The 12,174-nt window shown below is 49.4% G+C and overlaps 1 protein-coding gene across 2 annotated transcripts in view; it reads left to right on the top strand.

The window, feature by feature from the left end:
* LOC116953319 (metabotropic glutamate receptor 1-like) overlaps positions 1-12,174 on the top strand; it is a 97,414-nt gene that overhangs the window by 40,097 nt on the left and 45,143 nt on the right. The gene's annotated exons all lie outside the window — the stretch shown is intronic.

Here is a 12,174-nt window from a genome sequence, read left to right on the forward strand (position 1 = left end):
ATTTGGGGTTTGGCCAGGAGACGTCATAGACGCCTGTCCCCCCGGGGCATCCGGCACAAGCTTATTAGTTATATATTTAAGTCGTGGTTTCGTGATCATTTTTTGAAAGGTGGGTGGGGGGTTACCTGCTGCTCGCACCCGTCCAGAGCCTCCGTTTAGCCACTGTGGTGGTCACAGACGCCATGAGGGGAGAGGGCCAATCGGAATTGGCAAGGAGGTAGGGGGTTGTTTTGTCGGACACACACAAATACAGACATACACATACATACATACAGAGATACGCATACATACACACACAGACATACACATACATACACACATATATACATATACATACACACACAGACATACACATACATACACACACATACAGACATACATACACATACAGACATACACATACATACACACACAGACATACACATACATACACACACATACAGACATACACATACATACACACACAGACATACACATACATACACACACATACAGACATACACATACATACACACATACAGACATACACATACACACACGTACACATACACACATACACATACATACACACATACAGACATACACATACATACACACACGTATACATACATAGACAAAGATCCCCCGTATAGGGGCAAGTGCTGTTAGAGAGCACCTATAAAGGGCGGCACGGCACACGAGGAGGTGGGTGACCAACACCACGCCCGGCCGCCTTTGTCTCCCCAGTGACGATGATTACACATCACACCAGATACTCATTTGAGGCTGAGTCGACCTAGGGGAGACCCAGGACCGGTTCAGATAATCGTCACTGGGTGTTGGCCGTGAGCTGGAATCGAACCCGGGACGCCAGGTTTGTAGCGCAGCGTAGCGCTAACCGCTGCACCACCGCTCCCCACACCGCCCCATCTCTCCCTCCCCATCACCGGTTCCCCCAAACTGTTGTGTTTAATAGTTGCATGGGAGCCCAGATTAAAGATATGGCTGGGAGGAGAGCGGGTGATGTTGTATGTGATGTGTGTGATGTGTAGGTGTGATGTGTGATGTGTAGGTGTGATGTGTGTGTGTGATGTGTGGGTGTGTGTGTATGTATGTATGATGTGTGGGTGTGATGTGTGATTGATATGTGTGGGTGATGTGTGTGTGATGTGTGAGATGTGTAGGTGTGATGTGTGTGTGATGTGTGGGTGTGATGTGTGTATGTATGATGTGTGGGTGTGATGTGTGATTGATATGTGTGGGTGATGTGTGTGTGTGTAATGTGTGTGATGTGTGGGTGTGATGTGTGTGTGTGTGATGTGTGGGTGTGATGTGTGTGATGTGTGTATGTGTGATGTGTGTGATGTGTGGGTGTGATGTGTGTGATGTGTGTGTGTGTGATGTGTGGGTGTGATGTGTGTGTGTGATGTGTGGGTGTGATGTGTGATGTGTGGGTGCGATGTGTGGGTGTGATGTGTGGGTGATGTGTGGGTGTGATGTGTGTGTGTGATGTGTGGGTGTGATGTGTGTGTATGTATGATGTGTGGGTGTGATGTGTGATTGATATGTGTGGGTGATGTGTGTGTGATGTGTGTGATGTGTGGGTGTGATGTGTGTGTGTGATGTGTGGGTGTGATGTGTGTGTATGTATGATGTGTGGGTGTGATGTGTGATTGCTATGTGTGGGTGATGTGTGTGTGTGATGTGTGTGATGTGTGGGTGTGATGTGTGTGTGATGTGTGGGTGTGATGTGTGTGATGTGTGTATGTGTGATGTGTGTGATGTGTGGGTTTGATGTGTGTGTGATGTGTGGGTGTGATGTGTGTGTGTGATGTATGGGTGTGATGTGTGATGTGTGGGTGCGATGTGTGGGTGTGATGTGTGGGTGATGTGTGGGTGTGATGTGTGTGTGTGTGTATAATGTGTGGGTGTGATGTGTGTGATGTGTGTGATGTGTGTGTGTGTGTGATGTGTGTGATGTGTGTGATGTGTGTGATGTTTGTATGTGATGGGTGTGATGTGTGGGTGTGATGTGTGTGTTATGTGTGTGATGTGTGGGTGTGATGTGTGAGTGATATGTGTGGATGATGTGTGTGTGTGTGATGTGTGTGTGTGTGTGATGTGTGTGTGATGTGTGTGTATGATGTGTGGGTGTGATGTGTGAGTGATATGTGTGGATGATGTGTGTGTGATATGTGTGTGATGTGTGTGTATGATGTGTGGGTGTGATGTGTGAGTGATATGTGTGGATGATGTGTGTGTGTGATGTGTGTGTGATGTGTGTGTGATGTGTGTGTATGATGTGTGGGTGTGATGTGTGAGTGATATGTGTGGATGATGTGTGTGTGTGATGTGTGTGTGATGTGTGTGTATGATGTGTGATGTGTGAGTGATATGCGTGGGTGATGTGTGGGTGTGATGTGTGGGTGTGATGTGTGTGTATGATATGTGGGTGTGATGTGTGAGTAATATGTGGGTGTGATGTGTGGGTGATGTGTGGGTGTGATGTGTGTGCGGGTGACTGTGTGATTATCTGAACCGGTTCTCGGTTTCAGGCTCAAACGAGGACCGTTTGCGGTGTGTAAAACATCGCCACTAGAGAGACAAAGGCGGTCGGGCGCGGTGCTGGCCACCCACCTTGTGTGACACAATCACGCACGCATACATAACATAAGCTAATCACCCACCGGCCTTCATAGGTGCTGCCCGCTAACAGCACTTGCCCCAACAGTCTGTGAAGGCTATACGGCGGACCTTTGTAATTTGTATCGGATTAGCAGCCCGCAGATTCAAAGCCGGTGTGGGGGTGGCTTCTCACTGTCCCTAAGCCTACACGATGAGCCATCTGTCATTGATGCGCGTTCACTTACACGCGCGTTCACTTACACGCGCGTTCACTTTCACGCGCGTTCACTTACACGCGCGTTCTACTCACATGCGCGTTCAATTCATGCACGTTAACTCACGCGTGTTCACTCACACGCGTTCACTCACACGCGTTCACTCACACGCGCGTTGATTTACACGCCCGTTATACTCACACGCACGTTCACTTACACGCGCATTCTACTCACACGCTTGTTCACTCACACGTGCGTTCAATTCACGCACGTTCACTCACACGCGTGTTCACTCACACGCGCGTTCACTCACACGCGCGTTCACTCACACGCGTTCACTCACACGCGTTCACTCACATGCGCGTTCACTCACACGCGCGTTCACTCACACGCGTTCACTCACATACGCGTTCACTCACACGCGAGTTCACTCACACGCGCGTTCACTCACACGCGTTCACTCACATGCGCGTTCACTCACACGCGCGTTCTACTCAAACGCGCATTCACTTACACGCGTTCACTCACACGCGCGTTCACTCACACGCGTTTACTCACACGCCTGTTCATTCACTCGCGTTCACTCGCACGCGCGTTCACTCACTCTTGTTCACTCACACTCGCGTTCACTCACACGCCTGTTTATTCACTCGCGTTCACTCGCACGCGCGTTCACTCGCACGCGCGTTCACTCACTCTTGTTCACTCACACTCGCGTTCACTCACACGCGCGTTCACTCGCACGCGTTCACTCACACGCGCGTTCTACTCACATGCCTGTTCACTCACACGCGCGTTGACTCACACGCGCCACTCAGCTCATGCGCGTTCACTCACGCCTGTTCACTCACACGCGGTACTCATACGCGCACGTTGCAACGCTTCACGCGTTTGACGCTGCAGCTCGTTGTAGATAGCCGGTGTCCTGGCTCGAGATTAGAGCCCACCAAGGCTGCACGGTTATATACGGCGACGTTTCGGGCGACAGCCCTTCTTCACAGCGCATCTGGCCGTGTGAATAAAGGGTCATTGCCCGAGGCGTAAGGGCCCCGCGACGTTGTTTAGTGAGCAAGCGAATTGCGCGCGCACACACACACACACACAAACAAATCAACAACGCGTCCGTCAACAACAACAACAACAAAGACCGCGGTGTGTGTGGCCTTGAATTAAACGTCTGTAATAGGCGACGTTTCGAGCAATGACCCTTCTTCACAGCACACCTGGGCATGTGAACGGCCACTGCCCATGCAGCGGTATTCACGAACGCGTTGCCTGTGCGTGTGCATCACTTCCGACGCAGCAGCAGCAGCATCATTGCGGGTGTAGTACTTCTCGATTATAACCCGCGCCGCCTTCTTGATCGTCTTGGTGCGTACGCGAACCATGTTGCCTGCGCGCCTTTCACTTAAAAGGGGGGGGGGAGGTGAACATAAAGCAAAGCATTGAAAAAAAACTCCCAAAATACCGAAATGATGAACGAAGCAAAGTGCCGACTACACCGAGCATCTTCTTGTTTCCTCTGATCGTAAACAAAAAGAAAGAGAGGGGGAGAAAGAAAAAGAGAGCGGGAGAGAGAGAGAGCGAGAGAGAGCTACATCGAGATGGCTGGGTGCGAGGGAGGGAGGGAGCTCATTAAGTGATTGTATTTTTGGTCGCGAGGATTTTCCGACTGCTGAGTGAATGTTGGAGAAGGGACGCGGTAGACCAGGGCATTGGGGCAGTCCGGCGTGAGACGCATGCGAGAACACAAAGATGCAACACAATTCGAAGACAAGGACACAAAGAACACCTTGCTCTCTCCTGCCCATGACTGACTACACAAAGGCTCATCGACTCACGCAGAGAAACACAGACCCGTGGACTCACATCGAGGCACACAGACAATGACGTTGACACCGACAGGGAGAGAGAGAGAGAAACACGGGCTTGACCGCGTCTCTCTACAAACGTAAACACGCGCGCTCCTTCTGCCCGTCGTCGCATCCACAAGCCTTTCATCATAATGCCACGATCGATCCACTGCTACATGAAGGCACCTCCGGTCTACAATCTGCGTGTGATCCTTAATCCACGCGTGGATACTTCTCTGTCTCTCGGCGTATTTCACAGCAGCGCAATCCCTCCACGCCGTCGTCGCCGTCTATCCTCTGCTGGATGATGTCTCCGCTGGATGATGTCTCTGCGTGATGATGTCTCTGCTGGATGAGGTCTCTGCTGGATGATGTCTCTGCGTGATGATGTCTCTGCTGGATGATGTCTCTGCGTGATGATGTCTCTGCTGGATGATGTCTCCGCTGGATGATGTCTCTGCTGGATGATGTCTCTGCTGGATGATGTCTCTGCGTGATGATGTCTCCGCTGGATGATGTGTCTGCTGGATGATGTCTCTGCTGGATGAGGTCTCCGCTGGATGATGTCTCTGCTGGATGATGTCTCTGCTGGATGATGTCTCCGCTGGATGATTTCTCTGCGTGATGATGTCTCTGCGTGATGATGTCTCTGCTGGATGATGTCTCTGCGTGATGATGTCTCTGCTGGATGATGTCTCTGCTGGATGATGTCTCCGCTGGATGATGTCTCCGCGATTTCTAATCCACGTGTTCCTCTTTCCGTCTCTCGGTGTCATTCTGCGCGCGCACCTTTTTCAAGTGCTCCGTTCTCTATAATAGAGGGATTTTTTTTGGTTTTGGGTTAGATCGCGTAAATATTTTAATGTGCGTTAAAACCCGCCAACACCCGACACAGCCAACTAGTTAAGGGTCGTCACGTAAACAGAACGTGGCCAATTGGTTACTAGTACAGCAACACCGGTTGTGTGTTGAAGAGCAGATCCACAACATGTACAGTGGCCTGGCTCTCCAACACGCAACCGGCTAGTGCTCTACTCGTGACGAATTGGCCACGTTTTGTTCACGTGACAAACCTTACTAGTTGGCTGTGTCGGGTGGTGGCGGGTTTAACGGCACACTTATACTTTTACGCGATCTAACAAAACAAAACAAACAAAAAACTCTTATGGATGATATTGGTCGCGAAAGCCTCCTCCTACTATTACTACTCGGAGTTGAAATCCATTCTCTCGTCGGGGGGGGGGGGGGGGAGTTCCAGTGGCTGATACCGCGCGGAGTTAAACAACTACAGTAAAACCTTGGATTGCGAGCATAATTCGTTCCAGAAACGTGTTTGTAATCCAAAGCACTCGTATATCAAAGCACAACGTATATCAGTTGTGATCACGTGACGCTCGGCAGTACAAAGCGTATACGTACACTGCTCGTATTTGCAAGACCCTCGCTCGTTTATCAAATTAATATTTATTTAAACATTTTTTGCTCGTCTTGCAAAACACTCGCAGACCAAGTTACTCGCAATCCATGGTTTTACTGTAAAGCCGTCAACGAGGGGACGCAAAGTCGCGTCTCGGGTTGCACGCGAACGGGGCAAGGGGGCGAACACAGCGACGAGACGCGATTTGGCATACACAGTGGAACACGACGACTGGACAGACACGGCCAGTGTCTATTTAGAGACTCTCAAGCGAGTGAACACCCCGGGTCAGTACGCGAATTAGTGAACGAGCACATTGATCGGTTCATGAGTTAGTAGTTTGATTAATTGGTATACCGATGACGTGTTGGAATAGCCCATTCGTGGGTTAATGCGTTAATGGGTTAATTGAATTAGTTATCGGTTCAACGATTGAATGTGTCAACAAATTAAACTGCGAAAAGTGTTTACGGGTGATTTCATCAATGGCTTGTTGATGTTAATGGTCGTTTAATTAGTTAATGGATTAATTATCGAATGGGTTAATTAGTTAATGGGTTAATGAGGCTATGGCTTTTTTGCGAAGAAGGTACTGAGCTAGCACGTGACTTGTTCAATGAATGAGTGGTTAATCGTCTTAATTAGTTAATGGACATAACGGGTTTACCGATTTCACAAATCCACATGTGAATGGGTTAATATGTTAAATGAGTGTCCGAAGACGTCTGGAGGGTCGGGGGTGGGGTGGGCAATGGGGAGTGCCGCTGGCAGGGCTTGGGTGATGGATGGACGTCGCAATTAATTCATTAATTAGCTCTCCGTTCACGACGGAGAAAGTCATTAATTAGTGGACCCACTGCGGACCGAGTTTAGGAGCCGAGTGATTTCTGAACCGGGCCTGTACACCTCCCCCCCCCCCCCCCACACACAGACACAACCCCGCGCTGTCCAGCGTGGTGAAGTATGGTCAAAACCCTTTTTGACTGACACGACCGCTGGACAATTCCCTATGATTTTCCAGGGTCTAAAGAGCCCACTCTAGAGAGCGAGAGAGGGGGGGGGGGGTATTTTGGCCTAGTCTTCCATGCTTGTTCGACGCCCTTGGAAAGAGGTGGCAGTTACCCACACTTTACCCTACCACGCGTGTTCCTGCCGATGCACTCAACAGCTGTGGTTGGGTGCTTTCGATTTCAACGACCGCTGGGTGGGTTTGAATATCCACGGCAAATTTGCACATGATGGAGATAGAGAGCGTCCTCCCGCTCAAGGCAATTGTCGGCGTCGCTCACGAGAACGGTGACACGCACAGAATGGAACGATGGAGTTGACAGGGGCGCGCGACAAGGTTCAGTTCAGTTCAGTTCAGTCGAGGAATGAGTGACAGCGACAGAGGGGTGACTTAGGGGATCACGGAAGGGTTAAGGGGAGGGACGGCAAGGAGTGGAGGGGGCGAGGGGAGGGAAGAGGAAGGGAATGGGCGATGGGGAAGCGGTGGCGAGGCTTTAAGAGAGAGGAGCGGAAGGGGGTTACGGAGGAGGACTGCTTCATGCCAAGAGACTTCGCTGCATCGTTTGAACGGCCGTGCCGGGAGATGGAGTCGAACTAGTGACTCCTGGATTGCGACTGCAGTGCGCTGCTAACCGTCGCAGCTTTCACTGTGGCAGCATCTCAAGCTATCTGCCTATGTGTGTGAGTATATAAATGTATAGTGGGGAGCGGTGGTGCAGTGGTTAGCGTGCCGCGCTTCGAACCCGGCGACCCGGAATTCGATTCCCGCTCACGGCCAACGCCGGTGACGAATATCTGAACCGGTCCTGAGCATCCCCTACATCGACTAATCCTCAAATGAGTACCTGGTGTGATGCGTAAACATCGCCGCTGGGGAGACAAAGGCGGCCGGGCGTGGTGCTAGCCACCCACCCGCCGTGTGTGCCGTGCCGGCCTTCACAGGTGCTACTCGCTAACGGCACTTGGCCCCAACAGTTCGCTATGGCTATCGGGGGGGGGGGGGGGGGGGGTCAGTATCTCCACATCTCTTAATTTCTGGTCTTGATCGACAATGCCAGGAGGTGTCCGCGGTGGAATGGCATTGCCCTCGGCCCGGTGCCCGTGGTCAGTTATTAAGCTGTCGCACTCGAGTGCCCGTAAGCGTGGCGATTTGTGTTCAAGTCATCAACGGACGACGACTTTGCGTGCGCACGCGGAGAGAGAGAGAGAGGGGGAGAGAGAAGGGGTAGAGACTTTTGACTTTTAAACAACTTTCATTGCCGCCAGCAGCAACAGCACTGGAGGCGATTTCGCTATGAAACAGACAAAGTCACCAGCAACATAAATAATCGCTTTAAATCCACGCGCTGTGGCGCTAAATGCGCCGCGCTCAACATAAAAAAAACAGTTACGTGGTGGTGGTGGTCATCGTGCACGCCACGGTGACGAGCGAGCGCTTCAGAAGGTGAACACGAGGAGGGTGCCGTCCACGCTGGTACAGAGAGGGGCTTGTCCGGCTCCCCAGCGTTCGAAGAAGACGCGCTGCACATCACCGGCACGTGTGTGTGGTACGTGGCGTGCTCCAGCCGGAGCCACGCCTTGAGCAGGCCCCTGAACACTGCAAGCAGCACAGATCAGCCGTCAGCGTCACCTTGCAGCATCTTTTTCCTCGTTCTGTACACCGCCATCTTCGCCTGAGCATAGGCGAAGTTGGCGAGGTCATGGCGCTTGTTAGCCAGGTAAGGAACCCCATATACGAAGCTGCTGTTGTAGAAGGGTACCCCCAGTTTCCTGAAGATGTCCCCCAAAAGGCGGAACATTGAGTTTGAGCCGCTGACAGCATAAGTACTGGTGGGGTAGATCCTCCCTGGCACCGCAGGAAATGCACAAGTCTGTTACCCCTGGCGAGATTCGGCTGAGCCACACGGCCGATGGCAATGTGCAGTGTGCCAACCTCCACTGGAGGTCACCACTGCGTTTGTATACGGGAGACTTGTACATTTAGAGAGGGAAGGGGTAAGACGACGGAGCAGAGCTTGAAATATTTCATTTAAACGGGGTGGGGGGGCATGTAAAGCAAAGCATTGAAAAAAAACTCCCAAAGAAACCGAAATGATGAACGAAGCAAAGTTCCGACTACACCGAGCATCTTCTTGTTTCCTCTGATCGTAAAAAAAAGAGCGGGATAGAGACCCCCCCCCCCAACCCCCCGCCACGTCGCACCGGATCGCTGAACTCGTGTCGTGCACACGGGGACCCAGCCGTAGCACGTGCGGCGTCTTCGGAGATTTCGCCCTTCGCGGCGAGCGGGCAGCTCCGGCTAATTCTGCGGGTGTCGTCGTGAGCAACGCGCACTCGTCGCCGTCACACGTGGCATCGTCGCACGCGGAGTTATCACGCGCGTCATCATGATCATCATCATCACGATCACGTGGTATCGTCACACGTGGCATCGTCACAAGCAGAATTGCTACACGCGTCATCATCATCATCATCATCGCCATCACACGTGGTATCATACTTTTTGGTTCTTTTCGGTAAAGTCACGTAGGTGAAAAATAAAACAACAAAAAATCACGACGTTACTGCCACAATACAAGTGGCCTTCATCAGTTGAAGGGACCAAACTGTCCAGAGGACAGCGTTGGAGTGAAGAAAGCCAAGCGCAGGTCGCCTCCTTTAAGCTGTGAGGGGGTAAACGGAAAACGCCTTGACAAAGGAATTAGCATACAATGTACTACCGTGAAAGCTTGGAGTTAGCATAAAAATGTCATTACACCACCGTGAGAGTTTGGGATGCCACTAATTTAACAAATATACTGTACCATTGAAAATTAGTTTAATGTTTGGTTCGATTTAGAACATCGCCACACGCGGTCATCACCGCACGTGACATCATCACCACACGCGGCATCATCATTCTACCCGGTATGATCATGCTCAGCGGCCGCCCTGGTGAACACCACAATGCGTGCCTCTCTCCGTCATCTTAGTGGCGAACGTTACAGGACCCCGCGTGACGGGATCCGAAAACAAGAGCAGGTAGCGCCATTGCGTGCAGGGCATCACGGCCACACAACGTTTTTGTTGTTGTTGTTGTTCCAAATCTAATATCGAAACCAGAATCACTCGCCAACTGCATCGCCTCCCCCAGACTGTGAGTGCCCGACGCGGCTTCTCGACTCGTGGCATGGAAATCGATTCAGGGTCATTGCCCGAAACGTCACCAATATACAGTCATGGTTTTATTTTTTTGAGATCTGGCACGCCTGGCTCTGTGCTGATGAGACTCTGCAATGTCGAAACCGGTCCCAGAGGTGTGCTATTACTGAATACTTTCTGCTGGATCATACTCGATCGAAATATGGATCTACTGAATCCTACTGAATCATACTCAATCCTATTGAATCGCACTGAATGGCATTCTACCATACTCGATCCTACTCAATCCTACTGAATCGTACTGAATCTTATTGAATCGCACTGAATCCTACTGAATCATACTCAATCCTATTGAATCGCACTGAATGGTATTCGATCATACTCGATCTTACTCAATCCTACTGAATCATACTCAATCCTATTGAATCGCACTGAATCTTAATGAATCATACTACATCCTATTGAATCGCACTGAATGGCATTCCATCATACTCGATCCTACTCAATCCTACGGAATCATATTTAATCCTATTGAGTCGCACTGAATCATACTCAATCCTATTGAATCGCACTGAATGGCATTCCATCATACTCGATCCTACTCAATCCTACTGAATCGTACTCAATCCTATTGAATCGCACTGAATCCTACTGAATCATACTCAATCCTATTGAATCGCACTGAATGGTATTCGATCATACTCGATCCTACTCAATTCTACTGAATCATACTCAATCCTATTGAATCGCACTGAATCTTAATGAATCATACTAAATCCTATTGAATCGCACTGAATAGCATTCCATCATACTCGATCCTACTCAATCCTACTGAATCATATTTAATCCTATTGAATCGCACTGAATCATACTCAATCCTGTTGAATCGCACTGAATGGCATTCCATCATACTCGATCCTACTCAATCCTACTGAATCGTACTCAATCCTATTGAATCGCAATGGATCCTACTGAATCATACTCTATCCAATTGAATCGCACTGAATGGCATTCGATCATACTCGATCCTACTCAATCCTACCGAATAGTACTCAATCCTATTAGATCACACTGAATCCTACTGAATCGTACCGGGTCAATTCTGCGGAATGAATCTAGGAACACGTACAGTCGTACAGAATACGCTATTTGTATTCATTTGCGGCGTGGAGAGACGGATATGATAGCAACGAGAGAGAGAGACATTTCTTCTCTGGCCGTTAATATATATGTAAAAATATGTGAAAACATTCCGTGTCGCGTTTGTCTTGATGCATCTCTCGCAGAGTGCCGCGTTCATTTAATCTCGTTCCCCGGTGTGCGGAGTCTCGAGCTGTTGATGGCGTTTAGCAGCAAATATAAATGCAGATGATTTGTTACTAATGATGTGTATCTGCGACAGCGGCTGATAGGGTCAGGGTGCTTACGTATGGACGTTACAGAGCTATGGAGTGAATAACCTCATCATGAAGAATCGCATTATGAAGAATCCCATTTTGAAGAATACAGTTATGAAGAATCGCTATATGACGAATCGCATTATAAAGATTTCCATTTTGAAGAATTCCATTATGAAGAATCACATTACGAAGAATCACTATATGAAGAATCGCATTATGAAAATTCCCATTATGAAGAATCACATTATGAAGAATCACATTATGAAGACTCCCATTATGAAGAATCGCTATATGAAGAATCGCGTTATAAAGAATTCCATTATGAAGAATCACATTGTGCGAGGAAATGATTTGGCTGCTGTATTGCGTTGGCAGCAGCAGCACAAGCACAGTCCAATAATAATAACAAATAAACAAAATAAAACAACACAATCACCAATAATAACACCGCGTGTTTGGGCTTGAAAGAGAAAAATAAAAATAATAATATTACGCCTTAAATTTAACACGTAGGCTTTCGCGATCAAAGTTATTCT

The sequence above is a fragment of the Petromyzon marinus genome, chromosome 51 (assembly GCF_048934315.1).
Source record: "Petromyzon marinus isolate PM22_M1 ecotype Great Lakes invasive population chromosome 51, UKy_Petmar_22M1.pri1.0, whole genome shotgun sequence".
In the NCBI taxonomy this organism is placed as follows: Eukaryota; Metazoa; Chordata; class Hyperoartia; order Petromyzontiformes; family Petromyzontidae; genus Petromyzon; species Petromyzon marinus.